The 27249-nt window shown below is 42.6% G+C and overlaps 2 non-coding genes across 2 annotated transcripts; both read left to right on the forward strand.

Annotated features, from left to right (window-relative positions):
- The first annotated feature begins 18515 nt into the window (after positions 1–18515).
- Positions 18516–18706, forward strand: LOC137533043 (U2 spliceosomal RNA). Its single transcript, XR_011024121.1, has one exon. It is a non-coding gene; the product is annotated as a U2 spliceosomal RNA (small nuclear RNA).
- A 563-nt stretch (positions 18707–19269) lies between these two features.
- LOC137533049 (U2 spliceosomal RNA) lies at positions 19270–19460 on the forward strand. Its single transcript, XR_011024122.1, has one exon. It is a non-coding gene; the product is annotated as a U2 spliceosomal RNA (small nuclear RNA).
- The last annotated feature ends 7789 nt before the right edge of the window (positions 19461–27249 follow it).

The raw sequence follows: 27249 nt of genomic DNA on the forward strand, positions 1-27249 counted from the left end.
TGCCAACCCATAGTCCATATAGGAGGAACCCTGCAAAGGGAAGTTGGGAAGAAAGAGAAAGGAGAAATGAAATGCTACCCACATACAACAGATATGAACCCCTTGAAAGGGAAACAGATGAGGTTGTTCACCACCATTTTTTGGGGGACAGAAGGGGGGGGCAGGATCATTGGCCGGAAATAGAATATCAAATACGGAATACAAGGAAAAGAGAAATAGAAGAGGATGTAGAGGGGGCAGACATGAAAAGAAAGAAATAACAAACTCAGGTATATTCAACATCAGCGGGGTGGATATAACCCCGGCTGAGGTGAAGATACTAAATAAGGGTTTAAAATATGCCCCGAAGCAAGGTGTGAACAAATTTGATGTATACATTGACACCCATAAATTTATCCGGAAAATGAATATTAAGAAATATTTCCTTTCAAAGGAGGGCCCCACAAACAGGGCTAACACAGGGGGTACAGCACAGCAGTTTGCCCATACCAATCTGAAAAATCGCTCGACATTTAATCCCCCAGACCTAATGAAAGACAGTACTGTAAAGAGTTTTAAAAATATGGTATTAAAAGATTTAGAAACCCTGAAAACTAATAATAACAGAGCAGAATATAAACAGATCAATGAACTGAGTAAGAAGAAGGAAATATTGATTAGACCAGCCGATAAAGGAGGGGGGGTGGTAATTATGCACCAATCACAATACATGCAGGAAGTATATAACATCCTTGGGGACAATGTTACCTATAAACGGTTAAAAGGTGACCCGACAGGTGAGTATAAAGATGAAATGAGAAAGATCCTGAGAAAGGGACTTGAAAAAGGTATACTGAATGATGCTGAGTTTAAATACTTGGTGATTGATGCGCCTCGGATACCGGTCATGTACATTAACCCCAAGATACATAAGAGCCAAACCCAACCCCCCGGCAGGCCAATTATTAGTGGGATTGGAGGGCTAAATCAGAGATTAGGAGAATATGTGGACCGTTTTCTGCAACCGGTTGTGGGCACCCTACCACATCTGTTGAAAGACACCAAACACTTTCTGCAGACGATTGATGGCATACGAGTTAATGATGATAATATATTGGTCACTGCCGATGTAACGGCATTGTACACAATAATACCGCATGAAAAGGCACTGGAAGCAGTTGGAAGGGCACTGGAGGAACAAAGATTGCTGAATAGGGAGCAAATTGAATTTATTTTGGAGATATTACAGTTTTCTTTATCACATAATTATTTTTGGTTTGATGGGAAATTTTATCTACAACTGGTGGGCTGCGCCATGGGGGCAAAATATGCCCCTAGCGTAGCAAACATTTTTATGGATCAATGGGAGAGAAAAGTATTGGGGATGTCACAAAGTAGCATGGTGAGGAATTGGCAGCGTTTTATAGATGATTTATTTTGGATATGGGAAGGGAATGTGGAACAACTAAATCAATATGTTAAATGGTTGAATTCCAACGAGTTGGGTATTGAACTCACCATGAAGCACAGCACTGAGGAAATTGATTTTCTAGATATTGTAGTAATGAAAAGAGATGGGACTTTGGGGAGTAAAACTCACTTTAAGAAAACTGACAGGAATTCATATATACCTTTACAGAGCTGTCATCACCCCAACTGGATGGCCAATATCCCCAAGGGCCAGCTAAGTAGGATACGTAGGAACTGTTCCAATACCAGCGATTATATTATGCAGGCTGAAATGCTAATAGAGAGGTTTGTGGAAAAGGGATATAATAGACAATGGTTAGAGTCCATATCAGAGGGTGTGATGCAGGAGGGAAGGGAGAAGTTTTTACAGAAGTCTAGGAATACCAATAGTTATAACAGTAATAAGTCCAGTGCCTTTGAACATGCGGTGTTTTTACAATACAATTCCCAATATAAACAGGTTGAAAGAATATATAAAAAGCATTGGGGTCTACTAAGGAACGACCCCGTCTTGGGGAAAATAATCCCAGAACGACCAAAATTTATTTACCGGCGAGCGCAGAATCTGCAGCAAAGATTGGTTAAAACTTTTGTGGAGGGTCCCAAGATAAACAACAAAACAGATGCATGGGGTAATGTAGGGTTCTACCCCTGTCGACAATGCACCACGTGTGAAGTAGCACAAGGAGTAAAAATGAAAGAAATAGTTTCAAACCAAACAGGGAGAAGCTACAAAATAGATGAATTTATCCACTGCTGCAGCACGCATGTGGTTTACCTGCTTTGGTGCCCATGCGGGCTGCAGTATGTGGGGAGGACAAAGAGAGCCCTTAAAAAGCGTATAGGTGAACATATCGCCAATATAAAAAGAGGATTTGAGGCACATAGTGTGTCAAAACACTTCCGAGAAAAACATGGACGTGACCCTACACTATTAAAATTCTGTGGGATACAAAAGCTGACAACAAAGTGGCGAGGATGTCACAAAATCAGAGAAATCTCACGAATGGAAACGAGGTGGATCTATGAGTTGCAAACAATGGTGCCGGGGGGATTAAATGTCGAGCTAGACATAAATTGCTTCATTGCTGATGACTAGAAACTGCGGTGATGTATCATCCACAGCTGTGCCCAAGCGCTATCTGCAATGTGTGTTGGGATGGCGGGATTTTGGAGTACAGTTGTGGAATGACCACACATGCTGCAGATGTCTGTATGCAGATGAAGGAGGGATTCTACAGAATGCAGATTTAACAAGTAGGCCGGCAATTAATGTATAATGAGGATGTGGGAAAAAGATGTAAAATGGTTCTGTTTAGGGATGAGCAGACATCTGCGCATGTGTGGCAAACATGCCCGAAATATGTGCGAAATGTATGCAGAAGGTAAACACTGTTGACATTGGATGGAAGAAATGTATATGTGTGAACACTGATTCAAGTTGCTGTAAAATGGGGTTCAGCAGGGTTCATGAATCATGCAGTCGGACTGCTGGGGGTGTTACGACTACCGTTTTAAATATGTGGGTGCTAAATCTAGTTATTTTTCATTTTACTATTATATTAATTGATTGTTTTTAGGTATTAACTTTATGTAAAGCGGAAACGCATTCTAAGAAGTTTAGAAGCATGGGTTTGAGGAGACCGCAACTTTGGGCCACCATATAACATGAGGAAAGATGGGTAATGTAGTTTAACATGGGCGGAAGCTGCCTAAGATGCATTGCCTTCCGTGTGTAACACGGAAGTTCACACGGTGTTTCAGATGGATTGCCCAATCAGGTTAAGGCAGGGGAAGTAGAGAAGTATCATGGGAGATGTAGTTTAGTTGAATAGAGGCCCTAGCCTATGATGAGCCCGCTCTCTGTGAGGGGGTGTAGCGTTAGGATTCTCAGCCTATTGCGGAGGCTGAGGCAGAGATGAGTGAATTACGCTGAGCGCCGTTGCTGAACATGTGACCTGGGAATAAGTATTTAGCGTCCTCTCGCTCCTATTGGCCCGAGCCCCTGATGAGTCATAGGACGAAACTAGTTGGGCGTGGCCTAAGGAGCGAGGGACGCTGGAAGAGCTCATAAGGATTTTATATGCGCATTTTGATTCTACTACATTGTAAGTGCACTACGTTTTAATCATTTTAATAAAAGAAGATTTTACACTATGTTTGGCCCTGTTTGAGTTCCAGGAAAGCTGTCAACGGAAATATAAGTTTGATGCAAGCGGCAAAAGTGATTGATGCTGGTCTGTGCTGGGTCAGCCAGTTCATGTGGTGAGAGGCTTTATTGATTAACCGGTGGTGGAGCACAGTGAAGCACAGGGTGTTGATATTATACCTTTGGGTGCACTGGTGCATTGGAGTAGATTTAAAGTATACAGTATCACACTATTGGAGTTTTTTTATCTCCTATGTCTGTATGGCTTACTGAGGAGGAAAAGGCTGGGACATCGAGATAATACTGGCTTGGTCCAGAAGCGTGTTTGCTGATCCTGAGAAGGGCAGCTGTGGAATCTGGTGAGCGTATACTGTTACTATAACACTCAGGAACTGTTGAAAATTATCTATATACTAAAGAGGTCTGGAGGAAGAAACCTGTGGACTGTGATTTGACTCTAACATCAGGGACATTATCATATGGCCATTTAGATATGGTTACTGTCATGTCTAATGTATGTTTATCATGTTTTATATTGTTCATCTGAAGGTCGAGTATAGCCCTAATTATCTACTGTAGAGCGCCCTGTCCAACTTTTATAATTTTTGTAGAGTGGCACACACACTTTTCTCAGGTGCGATCCAGGAAAAGCTTTTATCTTTGCAGTCACACTAATCGTGAGGAGCGCACAAATAGGTTTTTTGTTTATTAAGTCCCATTAATAATGCAGCCCAACAATTGCGATAAGTGAAAAATCGAAACGTGCTAGTGGAAAAGTGCACCACAATTTAAATGTAAATCACGGTGCACTAGTGAATGGCTAAATGCAGCAATCCAATTGTTTAAGTGGATTGTGTAGTGGAAAAGGGCCCTTAAAGCGGATCCAAAATGAAAAAGTAACTATAACAAGTAAATTGTCTATATATCTTATCTAAAGTTTAGATGGTTTACACAGCAAATCTAGCTGCAAACAGCTTCAAAAGTTTATGATTATTTATTGCTGTGATACAATGAGGGCAGCCATGTTCTGTTTGGCACACGACACTGAGGCAAGCTGATAGCATCTCCAGCCCTCAGCTCAATCCCCTATCCTCCTCCCTACCTCGGATCCACTGTAACCACTTGAGGACCACAGGCTTACACCTCCCACCCCCCCCCCCCCCACCCCCCCACCCCCCCGGGACCAGGCTATTTTTTACAATTCAGCACACTGCAGCTTTAACAGTTTGCTGAGGCCATACAACTTAGCACGCAAATGAGTCTGGCCCCTTTTATGCCCACCAACAGAGATTTCTGTTGGTGGACTCTGATCGCTGCTGCAGTGTTTGTTTGTTTATTAACTTAAAATGATTTTTTTAAATTACATTTCCCTATTTTTCTTTTATTTACATCCCTCTCCCCCCTCCCCCCGATATCCAATCAGTAATCATCTCTCATAGGCATCAGCCTATGAGAGGGTATCACATTGTGGGTCACTCGAGGGGACAGCTTTGTCACTAAGCTGTCCCCTTACAGCGCTGTGCATAGATCGCAGCTCTGCATAAAGAAAAAAAATCTTCTAACAGCCTGCTAGCAACGATCGCGGGCTAGCAGGCTGTTTACAGAGCGGAGCTGCGTAACTAAAGCGGGGATGCGCAGGCACGCTAACCTGCTAATCTCCTCCCCAGGACTTGACACCAATCAGCGTTAGGCAATTCAGGGGGAGCCTATTTCCTGACGCCTATTGGCGAGGGCAGTCGGGAAGGAGGGAGTAACACATGCAAAAATATGTTGACATTAGTGGATTAGGTAAATATGCTGGATGAAAGTCACCAGGTTAAATTTAGACTTGCTTTTCATAAAAGAACACCTTGTAATGCCTGGCAGATCTCATGTTTTCTTTCAGCCGAAATACCCCAATCTATCACCACCTTCTTCACCCTATGTGGCGCGTCCCCACTTGAATTGGAGGTGAGGAAATAACACCTGCCCGACTTCGGTTACACCCAGGCCTTGGAGGTGCAAGGTATAGCAGCTGAGGCCGAGAAAGCCAGAGTACCACCAGAGGTCACTACTGAGACTAATTACACATTTCCGCAGTATCACATACACAGTTTAGACAGAGCAATCCAAGTATAATATCTTCAAGCCAAAACTATTCAACAGCAATAGCAATTGTGATCAAGGTTTATGAAGCAGTCCCAGTAGACTTTCATGCAGAATAGCAACAGATGATATATGACACAATTCCTTGAGTCTGAATGCAAGATAATGTGAACATATATGACAAGTTTATGCGAGAGTATATGCACACTGTTAACTAATTGATAAGGAGAGGGGACCTTATACTTATCGTCCAGAGTAGTGGCATACAGGGATTTCCAATAACAGTCCAAGGTTGGTCTAGACAGCAAGCAAGGGGTGTCCAGTAACTAAGCAGAGGTCTGTCCAGGCAGCAAACAAGGGAAGTCCAGTAACTAGCAGAGGTCGGTCCAGGCAGCAAGCAAAGGGTTATCCAGGAATCAAGCAAAGGTTAAACACAACAGAGTAGTCAAATATAATCCGAGGTCGGAGTCCAGAATATCAGCAAAGATCAGAGTGCGCACCCAGCAACTAGCCAAAGCTATGCGTATCACGGGCAATGACTGGGAGCACTCTGCACATTTAAATAACAATCACCAATCAATGGCCAGCCACCTTCCCCAATCAAAACCCAATCACATTTCCTTCTTTTACAATGAATGTGTCTGTAGCACTTTTGCATGGTACAGAAGTGATATAGAAATGGTATCCTCTCCCTATTCCGTCTATTGTAATTAGTCCACACCTAGCATTTGTTATTGTATTTTGTACTCTGTTATTAATTTATAAGGAAGGCTAGATTATTACAGAGTTCCACAATAGAAAAAATAAAATACATGCTTTACAATTAAGCCAGCCCAATAATAAAGTTCAAAGCAAATTGCTTTGTATACATAAACTCACATTAAAGATACTCAGAGATAAGTCATAAGGCCGTTTTTTTATGTACCCGGGGCATCCTCCAGCCCCATAAGCACGGATCCCTTTCCATCCTTCTGCTGTTTCCCGTTCAGCCGCGGTGAGCCCTGGTAACAGGCTCAGTAACGTCAGTCCAGGTCTTCTGCACATGCACAGTAGGTCCATGCATGTGCAGAAGACCCTGACTGGCTTCGACTAAGCCCATTACCAGGGCTCACCGTGCCTGAACATAAGAAAGCAGAAGGACGGCAAGGGACACATTCGTGCTTACAGGGCTGGAGGAAGCACAAGTATAAAAACGGCCTTATGGATCATCTTTGAGTCTTTTTAACCTGTTTTAGTTCCTGGACGTAGAAACTACGTCCAGGAACCATGCGCGCTACGCGCTCCCACGGCCGATCGCGTGTGTGCACACGTGCTCCTGGCCCGCGGTTCGTTAGCCAGGCAATCAGTGAATCGGGCTATGGTGCCCGATCACTGATTCCTCTCCCCCGCTGAAAAAGCGACAGCTTCTCTCGGAAGCTGCGCCTTTTCTGGCTGTTACCTCCCCCATGCGTCTCTCTAAGCGTGTGTTACGCTTAGAGTGACGTCATGTAAACAAACTCATGGCCGCCATCTTGTGGCCAAAAAGTAATACTACAACTAAAAGTAAAAAAAAATAAAAATCAACACAGACTTACATTCACAACCAATTGTTTACATCCCACCCTCCCAAAACTACCCAAATAAAATGTTTAATATAAAAAAATAAAAACATTACAATAAAAAATAAAAATGTAAATATTTACCTAAGGGTCTAAACTTTTTAAATATCAATGTAAAGATGAAATATTTCTATATTTTTTTTATTTTAAACTTGTAAATAGTGATAGATGCAAAACGGAAAAAATGCACCTTTATTTCCAAATAAAATATTGTCGCCATGCATTGTGATAGGGACATAATTTTAACGGTGTAATAACCGGGACATATGGGCAATTACAATACGTGAGTTTTAATTATGGAGGCATGTATTATTTTAAAACTATAATGGCTGAAAACTGAGAAATAATGATTTTTTCCGTTTTTTTTTTCTTATTTTTCCTGTTAAAATGCATTTACAGTAAAGTGGCTCTTAGCAAAATGTACCCCCCAAAGAAAGCCTAATTGGTGGCGGAAAAAACAAGATATAGATCAGTTCATTGTGATAAGTAGTGATGAAGTTATAGGCTAATGAATGGGAGGTGAACATTTCTCAAGTAAAAACGACGGAACGCGAATGGGTTAAGCTCTAACTACATGCTAATAAATCAAGGTACTTTCAGGTAGATGAGACTGAAGGTGACATCAAATGCTTTGCACTGGCTTGTCCCTGTATATACAATAGAGGCTTGAGGAAAAATCGGTGCCAGGATATTACCGATAGTAGAATAATTTCATTCTATAGTTTAGTTTCTTTATATTGGATAGTATAATACCAATATTCTACTATCCCCAATAGTAAAATATTGATAATTATACCAATATTCTACGATTACTTGTATCTTAATTCCCACACTAACTCTTTCTTATCTATGCCTATCATTAACCTCCCCCACTTACTCCTAACGCTAACATCCTTCTACTCTTTTTTTTTTTTTTAACAAATCAGTTTTTATTATTTAAAAAAAACAAAAACAGAAAAACAAGTTACAGATATGAAAGCATAGTCCTCCCACATGAAGGAGTTGATACAAATAATGCAACTTCAGCAACAGCCATATGTACATAGTAACAAAAGAAAAGGACACCGAGAGCCCGATATGGTGTAGTATGCAAAATAAATGAGGTATATTAAGGTAAGTAATTATTATACTCACAAAACTGGGTCACCATAAGGCAACCACTATAAAGGCAGGTGAGGAGATTAGACCTGTCCTCACTCAGGATTAAGATGTCGCTCTCTGTAGATCGGAAGAAGAAAGGGGATAAAAACCCCTCCACCAGGGGTGGACACAGGTACTTTAAAGGAGAACAGAGGCGCCAACAGGATAAAACGTACTAAAAACTTTAAAAATCATAAAGGAGAAAGTGGTGGACTTACCTCCCCGAAGCAGACATGAAACTGTTGTTTATTCAAAACAGAAACATTTATTCATATACTCCAAATAGACAAAAGCAACGGGTTTCGCAGGTACAATCCTGCTTCTTCAGGCAATAATGACAAGGAGTACACAACAGTGTTGTCTCTAGATTACGCTCAGCGTCTCTGTGAACACTGTTTTGTACTCCTTGTCGTTATTGACTGAAGAAGCAGGATTGTACCAGCGAAACGCGTTGCTTTTGTCTATTTGGAGTATATGAATAAATGACAGTTTCATGTCTGCTTCGGGGAGGTAAGTCAACCACTTCCTCCTTTAAGATTTTTAAAGTTTTTAGTACGATTTATCCTGTTGGCGCCTCTGTTCTCCTTTAAAATATGTACATAGTATTTGTCACATATTTTTCAACATATCCAGCTGTACCTGCAGCTGAACTCTGGTCCCTACCTTTGGTCTCCCTACCTCTCCCTCTAGATTGTAAGCCTTCGGGCAGGGTCCTCCTCCTTTTGTGTCCTACCTGATCACACACCTCCATTACTGTGTGCACCCATTCTATGCATTTGAGTGAACTCAACTTCCCTAATCTCCATGCTCCCATCCAGTGACTGACTAAGCATTACCTTGTATTCATACTGTGCTGTGTGATCTGGATTTTCTTGTTTTCCTGTATTGTCATATTGCTGTATGTCACCCTAAATATTGTCTGCAACCTTAACTAATGTCCAGCGCTGCGTAATAAGTTGGCGCTTTATAAATACAAAAAATAAATAAAATATATGATTAAACATACATATAAATGCGTTAGCAGATTGCTTGTATTTGTGAATGAGGGTCATGATAATGGAGGACCAGTGCCATCAGAACAGAGGTGAGCGTAACCATTATCTACTCCTAACACTAACCTCCCCCCACCTACTCCTAACACTAAGCGTGGTAATTAACCCTCCTGTGGTCAGCCCAACAATCAAAAAGCCCGGAGTTTGGAGTTTGGAATCTGGCTGTTGCTATTTTGCTCAGGCACCTGCTATTTTTGGGAGGTGCAGTTAATAGCTGTTTGTTTTTTTCAGGTAGCCGATAATAGCTAGTTTTAACAAGGGCACCTTTGATGGTGCCCAAAACTTCCCAGCCATGATCATGCCCAGATTTCCCACTTCTAGTTTGTCCACTGAGCTCAAACCTTGCTTCATTCTGGGATAGTTGTTTATCTCCCCAAGTCCTATTTACTTAAACAAAGATAGGGCCAGTGCACACCAAAAACCTCTAGCAGAGATCTGCCAAACGCTAGAGGTTTTTAAAGCAGATTTTCAGAGCGATTCTAGGCATGTTTAGAGAGGTTTTCTAAACATGCCTAGTGGTTTTTGGAGCATTTTTGTGTAGCAGATTTCATATATTGTTACAGTAAAGCTGTTACTACACAGCTTCTGTAACAAAACTGCATGGAAAACCGCTCTGATATCGCGTTTTTCAGAGCGGTTTTCCACTCTCCTATACTTTAACATTGAGGCATAAACACCTCAGAAATCTAAAAAATGCTGCTTAATGTGAGTTATAAACAAATACAAAAAAATCTGCCAATGACATTCAAGAAATGAACTGTAATACAGTAGTATACCATAGCTTATCTGGTGTAGCATGTTACATATCAAGTGAGAAGCCACACTGCAGAAGTGTTAGTGTCCTCCCAGACTATTGGTTCACAGATCACTTATTTAACCCCTTGTTCCACTTTGACATTTATATTGTGTTTTTCTCCTGGTGGACTAAAAGTGTTTGAGCTGCAGCCACTAGGCCAGGCTCAGTAGGAGGTAGCAATGTTAGGGAGTCTAGCCCAAGGACTCATTACTAAATAGGTGCTGGCTTACAGAACAGTAAGGGTCTAGATTCCAACCCAGGTCGCCTGTGTCAGAAGCAGAGCCCTTAACCATTACACTATCCGGCCACTTTGATGAGAGATTATAACTATACCTTTCTTTGTTTTTCCAAGTTAAGTCGTCATTAGTAATTAAAAACCTTGGAACTGTGTCCCGATGACTCTCTGGGAGATGATAGGCAACATATGTGGAGAAATATCATCCTTTATCGCAGTTCACATTTTCTTGAAGATGCACATTTGGGAACAGTCTGCGGATACATGCCGTATCCGGCTTTAGTGCTTGCATTTATAATATTGCACTTCTCGCAGTGTGATGTGCCAGTGAGCAAACAGTGAGTGTAAGGATAACAAAGAAGACAAAGCTCGGAATAATTAGGTTCAAATGGAGTTCAAACTGTTTAAAAGCACACAACCAGCTGCCTTTTTGTTTGTTTGTTCATCTCGTTGTTTTATGTATCCAAAATCCCGGCCCTACGTTGATTTAAGTATCCACTGTGCAAACTTTTATCCACACTTGAAAGAGAATCCGCAGAAATATGTCATACTTTTGTTCTTTATTTGCAAGGACGGTTCTATTAAACTGCTACATTTTCAAAACGTCTCCCCCCTCTACACACACATTAAAGCTCTAGTAATATATTTTGGAAATGCCTTACTTTGTATAGTTTTAAGTTCAGTTACAGTAGAGGCATTTTTGGAAGAGGAAAAGATTTCATAACTTGGCATGGTTACAGCCTAATTCACATTATTGCATCATCTTTCACTAAGCCCAAGAGGATATTAGCGTACATCTGTTTAACATTTACTGAAAACAAACAGAAGGGCTGTCAGACGTACCCATTTTAGTCACAAAAATGTTAATTTGAACATGTTAGGTGCTATGGCAATTTATTACAGTACATGGGGGAAAAAAAAAACCTTAAATTGTTTCCATACAGGTCTGAAAGGGTATAGATGTTTCTAGACGTAAAATGGAAATTAATCCATCCTACTTAAGAGGTCGTGTGTGAAAGCGAGAAGAATAACAGTGTGAAAAAATCCTAGACATTCTTTGCATTACTTCACGTTTCTGCTTACATTTTTTGTACAGATATTATGCATATGCCCAGAACTATTCCTTAAGGTGGAAGAGTAAGGCCTCGTTCACATTTAGAAACACAGAAGGCCGTGTAATCGAAACGCAACGTGCACAATTGCACGCCATCTGCACTGCCATGTGTTGCATCGCTGATCCCATTCACTACAGTGAACGCTTTGCTGAAAAGTGCGGGCAGCAGTGCAATAGTGTACCGCACTGCTATGCAGAGCATGTAGTCCGAGCATCAGACAGTGCAGTCTACGCACTTCTGATGTTTCTGCATGTCGCACACTGTACGCGTTGCCAAAATGCGCACGGTATTCTAAGGTACGCAGCACAGTTACTCATAAAAAGCAATCATTAATTATCTTTTTAAATCTGGCTAATATAAGCTGATTGCTTGCTACACATACTTTGTGTATCATCTTTATGCTGCCTCATTAAATAAATGAATAAACCTGTTTTGAGTAGGTATTTCTTAAAGGGAACCAGAGCTAATGGAAGGAAACGCTGTTATACATACCTGGGGCTTCCTCCAGCCACATACGCGCTGGTCGATCCCACGCCGCCATCCACCGCTGCCCGCATCTAGGAGAACCGGCTCCCGTCAGTGACGTCATCGGAGCCGGACTACGCAGGAGAAGTGCGCTCTCTACGTATCTCTCCATACACTGCTGCAGAGATACGCAAAGAGTGCACCTCTGCTACGCTAGACTGGCTCCGACTGGCGGCAGAGCGGGGTCCCGGTTCTCCTAGATGCGGGCAGCAGTGGATGGCGGCGTGGGAGCGATCCGTGCATACGGGGCTGGAGGAAGCCCCAGGTATGTATAACAGCGTTTCCTTCCATTTGCTCTGGTTCTCTTTAAAGAGGAACTCCAGTGAAAATAATGTAATAAAAAAGTGCTTTATTTTTACAATAATTATGTACAAATGAAGTAGTCAATGTTTGCCGATTGTAAAATCTTTAAATCCCTGATTTACATTCTGACATTTATTACATGGTGCCATTTTTACTGTTGGCAGGTGATGTAGCTGCTGCTTCCTGTTTTGGCAGTTGGAAACAGCTGTAAACAGCGATTTCCCACAATGCAGCAAGGTTGACAGACAGGAAACTGCCAAGGGTACGTACTCAGAATTTCTTTGTGGGAGGGGTTTCACCACAATATCAGCCATACAGCGCCCCCTGATGGTCTGTTTGTGAAAAGGAATAGATTTCTCATGTAAAAGGGGGTATCAGCTACTGATTGGGATAAAGTTCAATTCTTGGTTGGAGTTTCTCTTTGAACTTAATGCACTGACTTTTGCTAACAAAGTGATACCAGGAGGAGTGTTAATTAATGTCACTTCTTTGTTCTCACATAATTTACTAATTGCAGAAGAAACTGTTCTTATCTGTGAATAAATGAGGTAACAGTAAGGGCTGGTTCACACTGGGCAATTTTTCAGCGCTTTGCTAATCGCCACCAGCAATCAGCGAAGCACTGTTACTAATGTATCCCTATGGATACATTCACACTGCAGCGTTTGGGATTTTGATCAATCGCGAACGCTCTGCATGCAGCGTCTTTGGAGCGAATGCGCTGTGATTCTCATTCTATTGACAGGAATCACAAGCGCAAATCTCAATTTGCCCTAAAGGACTAATCTGATAATATAGTCTAAGATTGATTAAGTCCAGGGCCGGCCCTAGACTTTTTGCCGCCTGAGGCAAATTTTTAAAAAATTGTCACCGCCACCCCTCCCCCCCTCGGGGGGCCGCCGAGCTGAAGGGGTAGCTGGCAGGACGGGGGTATTGGGCCAGCGGCGGGGAGGGGGGTCGGACCCCCCCCCTCCCTCGCCTGGGTCCTCCGCTCCCCTCCAGCCTAAATAGAAGCAGCCGTATGTGTAAGAGGCACGGGCGGGGAGGACACTCACCTCTTCCCAGCGTGCGCTCCACTGACGTCACTTCCTGCAGCGTCCTGCAGGAAGTGATGTCAGTGGAGCGCACGCTGGAGTGAGGAGGAGGTGAGTGTCTCCCCGCCCGTGCCTCTTACACATACGGCTGCTTCTATTTAGGCTGGAGGGGAGCGGAGGACGGGGGACCCAGGCGAGGGAGGGGGGGGGTCCGACCCCCCTCCCTGCCGCTGGCCCAATACCCCCGTCCTGCCAGCTACCCCTCCAGCTCGGCGGGCCGGCTCCCCGCACCCACGGACGGGCGGGTGCCGCCCCTGGAAATTTGCCGCCTGAGGCAAAAGTTTCACCCCGCCTCATGAGCGGGCCGGCCCTGATTAAGTCTAATACTACAGCAGTAGCAGGGATTCTCTGGGGTGCTGAACTATTGCTGACAAGTCTCAGAAAATGCTCAGCATCTAGGAAATAATTATTGTTTTAGCTTAATTTAAACACATTCCACCCTACTTCCACATCCCCCCCCCCCCCCCGCACTACACAAACACACACAAACACCAAAAGGGTGTTATTATTCTCACTTGTCCAAACTATGCTGGTCCAAGTATGCAGCATGGGGGTAATCAGGGTGAGACCAAGCAAGCATGTAGACATCCCTTGCTGTTGCCACTTACTGCTGTGCCTATCAGCATGAGGAGGATGAGGAGGTTCTTTGCATGGAGGGAAGGTTAATCCCCCTACCCAGCAGCACACAATGCCAAATAACTCTTCAGTCATCTATCCGGGTAAGGAAGTTTTGTAATAAAAGCAGAACCTACCTTTATATGAGCTCCATTCCATTTCTTTCTCAAGGACGGGGCACCCTTGACATTTTCTTGCTCCTAAGGCAAAATTATTACTTATGAGTATTCCAAGGCCCATTTGTTAAAGCCATGTCTCTCTCTTATACTGCTCACTTTTGGCACGTTAAACAGTGTTATTAGGTAGGGATCCCCCTCAACCTACACTTATTTGTTTTATGTATTGAACCTTTAGCACTTGCAGTCAGTTAAACACCAGACATTATGGGTATCCCAGTTGAAAGCAAACAATTAAAATTGTCACTTTTTGCAGATACAGTATACTCATGATACTGTATGTGAAAGCTCTACTTCTACATTTTTGATACTTTCCTTCCACTTTATTTTTTCATTTATCTTTATTTTGCTGTTTATGGCATAGATTTGTAGAGTGTTGCTGTCTTAGTCCATGCTGAATAACTCTGTTTACGGCATAGTAATGTACTTTGAATATATTTTATTTAACTGCATTGTTTGCTTCTTAAGATGTCGTAGCTATACCGACTATATGTCTTACGTATTAATTGCTTTATCAATAAAACTCAGGATCGGGGTATTAATTTATCTTTTCAGATATTTTGTTTATTGGTTTATTTTTCTGACCATCTTACCTATCAGAATGCTGTAGCATTCTTTTGGTGGATAAACTGTTCTTAGCATTCATAATGTTTTGTTCGGTTAACTATGAAATAAAGAAATTATTTACCGTATATACTCGCATATAAGCCGACCTGCATATAAGCCGACCCCCCAACTTTTTCCTAAAAAACCAGGGAAAAATGATTGACCCCCATATAAGCCAGGGGTAGGAAATACTGGATTGGTGCAGGCCACGTGATCCCCCAGTGTGTCCCAGTATAGCCAGTATAGTGCCCAGTATGGGTAGGTAGTGCCTCAGTATAGCTAGTATAGTGCCCAGTATGGGTAGGTAGTGCCCCAGTATAGCTAGTAAAGTGCCCAGTATAGCTAGTATAGTGCCCAGTATAGCTAGTATAGTGCCCAGTCTGGGTGGGTAGTGCCCCAGTATAGCTAGTATAGTGCCCAGTATAGCTAGTATAGTGCCACAGTATTGGTAGGTAGTGCCCAGTAGAGCTAGTAAAGTGCACAGTATAGCTAGTATAGTGCCCAGTATAGCCAGTAAAGTGCCCAGTATAGCTAGTATAGTGCCCAGTATGGGTAGGTAGTGCCCCAGTATAGCTAGTAAAGTGCCCAGTATAGCTAGTATAGTGCCCAGTATAGCTAGTATAGTGCCCAGTCTGGGTAGGTAGTGCCCCAGTATAGCTAGTATAGTGCCCAGTATAGCTAGTATAGTGCCACAGTATTGGTAGGTAGTGCCCCAGTAGAGCTAGTAAAGTGCACAGTATAGCTAGTATAGTGCCCAGTATAGCCAGTAAAGTGCCCAGTATAGCTAGTATAGTAACCCAGTATTGGTAGGTAGTGCCCCAGTAGAGCTATTAAAGTGCACAGTATAGCTAGTATAGTGCCCAGTATAGCTAGTAAAGTGCCCAGTATAGCCAGTAAAGTGCCCAGTATAGCTAGTATAGTGCCCAGTATAGTGCCCAATATAGCCAGTATAGTGCCCAGTATAGCTAGTATAGTGCCCAGTATAGTGCCCAGTATAGCCAGTAAAGTGCCCAGTATAGCCAGTATAGTGCCTAGTATAGTGCCCAGTATAGCCAGTATAGTGCCCAGTATAGCAAGTATAGTGCCCAGTTTAGCCAGTAAAGTGCCCAGTATAGCCAGTATAGTGCCCAGTATAGTGCCCAGTATAGCCAGTATAGTGCCCAGTATAGCGATCCCCCTCCGCGGCCGCCGCTGCTATTACCTGTTCAGCCAGCGGCCGCTTCCTCTAATCCGGGTGCCCCTCTCGCTCTGCTCTCCATCATGCGTATAAGTGTATCACAGCAGCGTGCCCGGCGCTGCTGCTGTGGCGAGGCAGGAGAGAGAGCGGTTCCCCTGGTAATGGCCACTTTACTAGCTATACTGGGCACTATACGGGCGGGCGGGGGGGGGAGGGGGCGCCGTGGACCACCACCCAAGACTCGCATACAAGCCGACCCCCCAACTTTTGGCCCACTTTTTGGGGGTCAAAAATTCGGCTTGTATGCGAGTAGATACGGTATTTTTAAAATGGTTAGTTATTTGTAGAAGATATACTTTTTCACCCCATATTTAAAACCTAGTCGTACTCATGAGTTCCATAATACCACCTGGCAGAGACAGATTTGCATTGTTTGGATAAGATTTGGTGGGCCTCTGAATAAGCGGTTCTTTGACTGTGAAATGTGCATCAAAGGCAACCACAAGTCACATTCTCCCCATATAAGAGAGTTTAGTCTTCATTTTTCTTACTGGACATGCTCCCTAAGAGCAAATCAGGTAATTTGGGCATATGGTGCACCTGGTGATTTGGATGCCCCTGTAGCACACAATGTAATTGGCAGAGATGGCAGCACCAACAAGGAAATTTGGGCACGAGGCGCAAAAGTATGCCTATTATAAAGCCGAACTCCGGCTAGTGGTGGAATCCAGAGTTTGGCCGAATCCAGAGTTTGGCAATTGTATAGCAATGCCAAAAAGTGCCCAAAGGAAATTTGGACACAAGGCACAAAAGTATGGCTATTATATAGCCGGACTCTGGAATGCCGTGGTGACTGAATCCAGCGCTTGGCGTTTGTATAGCAATGCTTAGTGTGGTTTTTATGTCTTAAGACAGAAGGTAGTTGTGATAATTCAGATTTAAGTGTCTAACTGTGGTTACCCACAATGCACACTGCTGAATATGCAAATTATCTCTTCATGCCCCTGAAGCCAGGCTTACATCCAGGGCCGGGCCGAGGCATAGGCTGGAGAGGCTCCAGCCTCAGGGCGCAGTGTAGGAGGGGGCGCACAATTCATTCAGCTGTCATTCCTAATTGTGTTTGAAGCAGAAAAAAATAAGAAAAGGGGATACATAGCAGTGACTGCAAGCCAGATAACTAGATATTAAGGTGTTGGGGAGGTTGTGGGCCCTGTGGCACCTCTTAGTCTAATAGCAATCAGTGTGTGACGGCTGGGGTGGCAGGGATGGAGGGTGTCTCAGCCTTGGGTGCTGGAGGACCTTGTCCCACCTCTGCTTACATCCAGAACCACTGGTGTATAGCAAGCCTATAGCTTTAAATTGTACAGAGCCACATCACATCCACTATTTTATAGCCAAGCTTTGGCTACGGAATAGTGGCAGTTTTAGCAGTGATGTTGCAGTAATTGGCATTATGTGTACACAATGCCACACCCACCGGCATAATGCATAATCCTGACATAGCTAGTGACTGTGGTGTGATCTTTTCATGCAATATTTACAGTCTCTTCTTATGATATATATGACATATAGTTACACTTTTGGACAACTTACTAGAGTTAGATTAATACTAATACAAATCGCATGTGCTTTTTAATCGCAAGGTCTTTTGAAAAAGAATGAAAATCGTGAAGACCTGTACACACTGGTGTGATGCGCTTTTTTCTATTCTCATGAAGGCTTGCGATTTAAAAATCGCATGTGATTTTAAAAGTGCATCAGTGTGTACAGGCCCTAACATGTGATAGCTTTTGTGTATATTGATAGTATAATACAGTGGGATGCAGAAGTTTGGGCAACCTCGTTAATTGTCATGATTTTCCGGTATAAATCGCTGTTTTTTACGTTAAAAAATGTCAGTTAAATATATAATGTAGGAGACACACACAGTGATATTTGAGAAGTGAAATTAAGTTTATTGGATTTACAGAAAGTGCACAATAATTGTTTGAACAAAATTAGGCAGGTGCATAAATTTGGGCACCACAAAATAAATGAAATCAATATTTAGTAGATCCTTCTTTTGCAGAAATTACAGCCTCTAAATGCTTCTTGTAGATTCCAATGAGAGTCTGGATTCTGGTTGAAGGTATTTTGGACCATTCCTCTTTACAGAACATCTGTAGTTCATTCAGGTTTGATGGCTTCCAAGAATGGACAGCTCTCTTTTACTCACACCACAGATTTTCAATTATATTCAGGTCTGGGGGCTGAGATGGCCATTCCAGAACATTGTACTTGTTCCTCTGCATGAATGCCTTAGTGGATTTTGAGCAGTGTTTAGGGTCGTTGTCTTGTTGAAAGATCCAGCCCCGGCACAGCTTCAGCTTTGTCACTGATTCCTGGACATTGGTCTCCAGAATCGCTTCTCAGCCTTTTGGCTAAGATCAAGTGTAGTATCTGTTCTTATCAGTTTAATATCTGATACGTCCCCTATCTGGGGACCATATATTAAATGGATTTTTGGAACAAGTAGATGGAAGAAGAGCTTGCTCTGTCCACTCTGCGCATCGACCTGGTATTGCAGTACCTCCAGGACCGGTGCACTACTCTCTTTTTTTTTTCTTTTCACAGTGGCTGGATGGTGTAATGGTTAAGGGCTCTGCCTCTGACGCAGAAGACCAGGGTTTGAATCTTGGCTCTGCCTGTTCAGTAAGCCAAGTCTATAGGCCTATAGAGCGCGTCCTAGTGGCTGCAGCTCTGGCGCTTTGAGTCCGCCAGGAGAAAGGTGCGATATAAATGTTATTTGTCTTGTCTTGTCAGAATCTGCTGATACTGAGTGGAATCCATGCGTCTCTTAACTTTCTTGTAGATTCCAATGAGAGTCTGGATTCTGGTTGAAGGTATTTTGGACCATTCCTCTTTACAGAACATCTGTAGTTCATTCAGGCTTGATGGCTTCCAAGAATGGACAGCTCTCTTTTACTCACACCACAGATTTTCAATTATATTCAGGTCTGGGGACTGAGATGGCCATTCCAGAACATTGTACTTGTTCCTCTGCATGAATGCCTTAGTGGATTTTGAGCAGTGTTTAGGGTCGTTGTCTTGTTGAAAGATCCAGCCCCGGCACAGCTTCAGCTTTGTCGCTGATTCCTGGACATTGGTCTCCAGAATCACTTCTCAGCCTTTTGGCTAAGATCAAGTGTAGTATCTGTTCTTATCAGTTTAATATCTGATACGTCCCCTATCTGGGGACCATATATTAAATGGATTTCTGGAACAAGTAGATGGAAGAAGAGCTTGCTCTGTCCACTCTGCGCATCGACCTGGTATTGCAGTACCTCCAGGACCGGTGCACTACTCTCTTTTTTTTTTCTTTTCACAGTGGCTGGATGGTGTAATGGTTAAGGGCTCTGCCTCTGACGCAGGAGACCAGGGTTTGAATCTTGGCTCTGCCTGTTCAGTAAGCCAAGTCTATAGGCCTATAGAGCGCGTCCTAGTGGCTGCAGCTCTGGCGCTTTGAGTCCGCCAGGAGAAAGGTGCGATATAAATGTTATTTGTCTTGTCTTGTCAGAATCTGCTGATACTGAGTGGAGTCCATGCGTCTCTCAACTTTGACAAGGTTCCTAGTCCCTGCACTGGCCACACAGCACCACAGCATGATGGAATCACCACAATATTTTACTGTAGGTAGCAGGTGATTTTCTTGCAATGCTGTGTTGTTTTTCCTCCATGCATAAAGCCCCTTGTTATGCCCAAATAACTCAATTTCAGTTTCATCAGTCCACAGCAATTTATTCCAAAATGAAGCTGCCTTGTCCAAATGTGCTTTAGCATACCTCAAGCGGCTGTGTTTGTGCTGTGGGAAGAGAAAAGGCTTCCTCTGCATCACTCTCGCATACAGCATCTCTTTGTGAAAAGTGCGCCGAATGGTTGAACGATGTAGTGACTCCATCTGCAGCAAGATGATGTAGATCTTTGGTGCTGGTCTGTGGGTTGACTCTGACTGTTCTCACCATTCATCGCTTCTGTTTATCCGAGATTTTTATTGGTCTGCCACTTCGAGCCTTAACTTGAACTGAGCCTGTGGTCTTCCATTTCCTCAATATGTTCCTAACTGTGGAAACAGACAGCTGAGACCACCTTCTGTATCCTTCCCCTAAACCATGATGGTGAACAATCTTTGTCTTCTGGTCATTTGAGAGTTGTTTTGAGACCCCCATGTTGCTACTCTTCAGAGAAAATTAAAAGAGGAGGGAAACTTACAATTGACCCCCTTAAAAACTCTTTCTCATAATTGGATTCACCTGTGTATGTAGGTCAGGGGTCTCTGAGCTTACCAAGCCAATTTGAGTTACAATAATTAGTTCTAAAGGTTTTGGGATCAATATAATGACAACGGCGCCCAAATTTATGCACCTGCCTAATTTTGTTTAAACAATTATTGCGCACTTTCTGTAAATGCAATAAACTTTATTTCACTTCTTAAATATCACTGTGTGTGTCTCCTATATGATATATTTAACTGACATTTTTAATCGTAACAATCAACAATTTATACAGAAAAGTCATGACAATTAACAAGGTTGCCCAAACTTTCGCATCCCACTGTAGGTTGTTGTGATTCCATTCAGGATCAACTGTTGTCAGTTCTGTTATTATGATCTACAATAAACTCCAGCTTTAGGGATTTTCTAGCCTCCCTTCTCACAGTCTGTATATTGGACTTAAAACTTGTTCAAGTCAGAAGTGGGATTTATATACAGTATGTTGACACATATGTTGACACATATGTTGTTATATCTTTGACACTTGGCCCATATGCAATTAACTTTCTCCTAGGAGATAAGTTTTCATCTTCTATGTAGAATAACTTTTCAGCACTTAGCAACTGAAAAAGTATCAAAAAGTAGTTGAAAAAGCACTATCAAAACTATTTTAAGTATTTTCGTGCTTGCTGGTGATTTAAAAGGCATTTTATTGACAAGTTTAAATACATTACTTAGAAGAAAACTCAGGGGAAAAAGTTAATTGCAAATGGGCCTTGGGCCCAATTGCAATTAACTTTTTCTCCTGAGTTTTCTCCTAGGTGATATTTTCACACCTTTTTTATAAAATGCATTTTAAACCACCAGCAAGCAAGAAATTACTCAGAATAATTTCAGTAGTACTTTTTCACCACATTATGGGTACTTTTTAAATTGTAAAATGCGTTAAAGTTATTTTAAAGAGAACATAAAAATTAACTCAGGAGAAAAAGTGAATTGCATATGGCCCTTTGTGTTTTGTTTTATTCTTTTTCTTTTCACTCCGCTAATCCAACAGTCTTCAATAATTCTGTTTATTATTCCATTTATTTATTTATGTGGTAATGCAAGTGCTTGACTAGCGTTTTTGACTACAGGGGTAAATGTTGGAGTCAGTATACAATTACTAAGGTGAACCTGCAACAAAAGTTAAATATCAGTTAGTTTCAGAGCAGGCATAGATTAGAAGGATTAAGGTTAGGGTAGGGGGAAGTTATTAATATCAGCAAGGGTTAGACGTCAAGAAAGGTTAACATTAAAGCAAAATTCCACTGTTGAGAAACAAGAAAGCCCTTCAGGTCTACAGATGTTGTGCTCAGTGTCAGACATTGATTGCTTATCTTACCTTAGTCATTTATTTAACCACTTGATGACCCAGCCTTTACCCCCCCTTAAGGACCAGCGCTGATTTTGCTGATCTGCGCTGGGTGGGCTCTACAGCCCCCAGCACAGATCAAACACCAGGCAGAGCGACCAGATCGCCCCCCTTTTTCCCCCACTAGGAGGATGGTGTGCTGGGGGGGTCTGATCACTTCTGCCTGCGTGTGGCTGGCGGGGGGGGGCACCTCAAAGCCCCCTCCACCGCAGGATTCCCCCTCTCCCTCTCCTCCCTCCCTTCCCCGGAGATCGGAGGCTGCACAGGAACGTGCAGCCTCCAACAGGCTCCTGCCTGTCATGTGACAGCGATCCCCGGCCGCTGATTGGCCGGGGATCGCTGATCTGGTACAACGCTGCTACTGTTAGCAGCGTTGTACAAATGTAAACAAAGCGGATTATTTCCGCTTGTGTTTACATTTAGCCTGCGAGCCGCGATCGGCGGCCCGCAGGCTATTCACGGAGCCCCCCGCCGTGAATTGACAGGAAGCAGCCGCTCGCGTGAGCGGCTGTTTCCTGATTAATTGGCCTGCAGCCGGCGACGCAATACTGCGTCGCTGGTCCTGCAGCTGCCACTTTGCCGACGCGCGTTATGAGTGCGTGGTCGGCAAGTGGTTAATGCAGATTTGGAAAATAAGCAACAATTGCTCATGGTCTCTAAAGCTATTTATGAATTCATATCTGGGCTGTAATGAATGATTGCAACAAAAAGTACAAATTCTAGTCCCCAAAAGAAGTGTAATTTGTGCTTATAGTCAGGTATTTATAGCTGGCTGCACATTTAAATGAAAGAGTCATTTTTAGTAACATTAAATTGCAAAATCATTTGGTAGCACTGACACATGTTTATAACAAATTTTCAACATAAGAGGAATTTCATGTTAAGGGGAAAGGTTAAGCTTAGACATTAGGAAGGAGTTTTTCATCAAGCAGGGATTCATGTTAAGGGGAGAGATTAAGGCTAGATGGCCGGAGTATGACTTTAATCAGGAGGGGATTAACATTAAGAAGAAGTTTAAAATGAACCTGGGTCCTACTGTTTATGGAGAGAGATGCAAAGTCGGACATTGTGCCAGCCTCTTCCTTCGGCAATAAGATGCTCCCTTTGGCCGACTGTAAATAAATTAGTACCCTCTAATCCTGTCACAAGTGTCACATGACTAGAGATGGTGAAAGCTTGTAAATAGGAGTAGCTTAGTGAGGGAGGAAGAGATGGGCACAATTTATGACTCAGACCTGAATTTGATTCCATAAACACAAGATCACTTGAAAGTGGAACTAGAGTACTCTCCAGTAGATTTGCCACATTCTTTTAAAACCTTGTACACAATTAATTAATTTGCCATTAGTTATTTGTTATTTAGCCATCCATCATGGCAGATCACTAAGCAATGTCATAGGGCAGCTTTGCAGTCTGCATACACTATTCACGATTTACAGAGCAGATGGACCAAAATGCAGGTGTAAGAGGCTTTAGATTGAGAACCATGATGACTTGTTTCTTTATACAAAGTGTTCCAAAGTGTAAAGGTTCAAAATGACAGATGAACAATTGTTTCAAACAACATTGTGTGACTATCTGTTAAAGAACAAGCAAAAAACAACGGTTACAGGTTGCCAATGTATGACGATGCGCGTGCATTTCAAAAGACCTTCATGACAGATCAAATCAGATCAGTTCATTTAACGTCCCTCATGTGTACAGATCTTTAAACAATCTTTTTGCTAAAATCTATGGAACGTCTCCCTGTATCCTTCTTTGTTTGGCAATTTACTTGAAGTTTATTTCTGTTGTTCACATCCCATCTTTATTATAAAGATTGTCGAAACTTCATTTATCTGCAGTTTCCAGCAATTCAGTCTTGCAGTGGGTACTTAACTTTAGTATTTATAATTTCACTTTACCAAGCAGCCTTATCAGTTGATGGTCTAGCGAGCACTGAGATCTCCAGGGTGTGGAGATTGTTCTCCTATCTCTGAAAGCACAAGATAAGAGCTTCAGTGTGATTCTGTGTAGCTGTGTACTGCTTACAGAGTGAATTGAATATTATGGTACATAAACTGTCTTTTGCAAGATGTCAGCTTCCATATTTTAATATTGTTTGATTTAATTGCGCGTTATGATAGATTGTAAGGTTAAAGAGGGAATAAACTCTGATATAACATTCAGTAAAACATGTTTTCCTTCTTTTTATTACCCATACAGTTATATTTGGTTTTGTGCACAAGTATTTTTGTTAGCTTACAAATTACAATTCATGTTGACAAATTCATGTTAACAAAACTGGGCATAGGCCACATGGCCACTGTATTAGGTACACAGAAGTTGTTTTGTAAATCTGTACTAAGTATTCAGATGTGCAAATACTTTTCAAACTTTATGCACAATTTATTGAATCACCAATATGAAACAAGCACAGACGCAGTGAAATGACCTGCTTGCATGTTGCAGAGCAGATCAGGAGCTCACCATTTTACAAATGCTTCTCATTAAGGATAAGTACGCACTTACCTTAAAGGGAACCTTAACTGAACGGGGGGTATAGAGTTTTACTTACCTGGGGCTATTACCAGCCCCCTGCAGCAGTCCTGTGCCCTCGGCGCCGCTCTGGAATCCTCTGGTCCCCCGCTGTCACTTAGTTTCGTTTTTGACGACTCACCAGTCGCCGGCCGCCATGCGTATTATTGGACGCATTCACCAATGCAATTAGCGCTATTGCGGACCGCAACGCGTACAAAAATACGCGTCGCCGCATATCTACGCGTGCGGAATGCGGCATACCCCCCGTTCAGTTAAGGTTCCCTTTAAGTATTGCTAAATGGTTCTTGGCATATATATATTATCAGCACCAGTGTAAATATCTCACTGGCTGCTGGACTAGACGGAAGTAGTAACCCTTAATGTTTTCCTAGCTTACCTTGACCATTTTCATAAAACTAACCTTAACCTCAAAGGACCACTATCACAAACATCGTAAAAATGTAAGATAACGTAAACACATACAAATAAGAAGTATGTTTCTTCCAGAATAAAATGAGCCATACATTACTTTTCTCCTATGTTGCTGTCACTTACAGTAGGTAGTAGAAATCTGACAGAACCAACAGGTTTTGGACAAGCTCAGCTCCTTAAGGGGGACTCTCAGGGTTTTTTTAATTTTCAAAAGCACTTAGTGAATGCCAGTTGCTCTGCCCAACTGCCAAAGAAGCGTACAAACAGGTGGGGGGCGGTCTGCATCTTTATATAAATCTTTTTCAGGGATTTTCTCTTTGGAAATAATAAAGGCCATGCTGAAAATCCCCCATGAAGAGATAGACTAGACCAAAACCTGTCGGTTCTGTCAGATTTCTGCTGCTTACTGTAAGTGACAACAAAATAGGAGAAAAGTAATTTATGGCTCATTTTACTCTGCAAGAAACCTACTTCTTATTTCTTTGTGTTAACATGTATTTTAAAATGTACAATTTTTGCGATAGTGCTCCTTCAAAGGACCACTATCGTGAAAAAAATAGGCAGCTAAAATCTGACAGAACCGATAAGTTTTGTGCCAGTCCATCTCTTCATGGGCAAATCTCAGGGTTTTCTTTGTTTTCAACAGCCTTTCCTGAACAGCAATTTAACTGCCAAAATAGTAAGATACCTCCCTACTCACTTGCACACTATTTTGTCAGTTAGACTTTGCAACTGCTGTTCAAGAAAGGCTGTTGTAAACAAAGAAAACCCAGAGAATCCCCTAGGAGGAGATGAACTGGCCCAAAACCTGTCTGTTCTGTCAGATTTTAACTGCCTACTTTTTTCGCGATAGTGGTCCTTTAATTCTTTGAAAGATCTCTATCAGTAATCTCACTAATCTAGTACTTACCATTGTTAATTCAATTTACTAAAAGATAACGTGCAGCTCACACACCAATCAATAACAAGTTTTCACTAGTCACTGTTACGGTGTGATATCCAAATAGAGAACTATAAAATGAAGCCATGCACAAGAGATTTCTAACCCAGGAGAAACTCGTCAAAGTAAAACTTTTATTTCTTCCCCAAGGGAAATAATTAAATAAAACATGGTATAATCAATGAAGGATATACTCTTCCACAACAAGGCATCTATTGCAGAAGGTGCAGAGGAGGTCAATGATCATTGCGCCCTGCAATCAGGGATTTCTCAAGACCATTAATCCCCCAGGACCTTTTGCCCACATTTGATTCAAACACATTGCTGTCCATAATTATGCAAATAAAGTAATGCAAACTCACTCACCATGTTTAGGTGTATAAGAACCGGGTGCCAAAGAATAGTGTGGTACAGTGCTGAGCGCCTCCATCCCCTCACGACTCATCTAATAAACCAAGTCACCAGAGGAATGCCATGTGGCCACATCCATAGCATTGAACGCACTCACTGCATATTACATTTGGAAATTAGAGAAGCCATTAACCATCTACAGTGCAACACCACAGAGCTAACAGAGGTGTGGCATGTAAACAAACTGTACATTAGCTCCTGTGAGCACAAAGCTCCCAATACCCCCCCACCCCCACCCCATAACAAAAAATCCCTATCAAAATCCATACCCTAATCTTCAATTCCCCCTTAAAGGGCACATGAAGTGATAGGAATGTGGAGGCTGCCATATTTATTTCCTTTTAAACAATACAAGTAGCCTGGCAGCCCTTCTGATCTCTTTAACTGCAGAATGTCTGAATCACACACCTGGGTCTGTGGCTAAAAGTATCAGAGGCAGAGGATCAGCAGGATAGCCAGGCAACATGAGTTGTTTGAAAGAAAATAAATATGTTAGCTTCCATTTCCCTTTCCCTCTTAAACAGGGTCAGATTTGTGGAAAAGCCTGTAGAGGCCCGGACCTTGGGCAGAAAAAGCTGAGGGGTGTCAGGCCTTGGGGGCAAAGGTGACACCTGTCATGAATCATCTCTCTCCCGGCCTACAGCCACCCTGCTTTGTTCTGCACTATACACTGTGTGCTGCTATGGGTGGCCACCACGGACACAATGGGCTGAGCTGTTGTGACTTTTCACCTGACCTGTGTGTGTGTGTCACCCTTATCTGTGGTGGTGCTCCTCTCTGGCATTTGTACCAGATGGTTAGACTCCCTACTGTGTGTACAGTGGGCAGCTGCCCCATCATTGGCAGCTGAGCCCGCAATCTGTTAAAGCAAGGAAGCATATCTTCACTCTCCTCCACTCCTCCAACATATGAGCACAGTGGAGGGGTGGGGCACTGCAGGTTCAGCCAGGAAACAGTGAAGTTGAGGTCTCATTGCACCACTAGGGCTTATGGACAGGACAGATGCCCAGGGTACAGGTACAGAGTGAGACCTCCTTGAACAGGGGTGCTCGGATACCCCGATATCTGATCTGGGTCGGATATCCGATTTTAAAATTTTCCAATCCGAATCTGAATCAGATATCCGACCCTAGTATCCAGGATATCCGGGCAAATTCGGATATCTGG

Source organism: Hyperolius riggenbachi, chromosome 1 (assembly GCF_040937935.1).
Source record: "Hyperolius riggenbachi isolate aHypRig1 chromosome 1, aHypRig1.pri, whole genome shotgun sequence".
Taxonomy (NCBI): Eukaryota; Metazoa; Chordata; class Amphibia; order Anura; family Hyperoliidae; genus Hyperolius; species Hyperolius riggenbachi.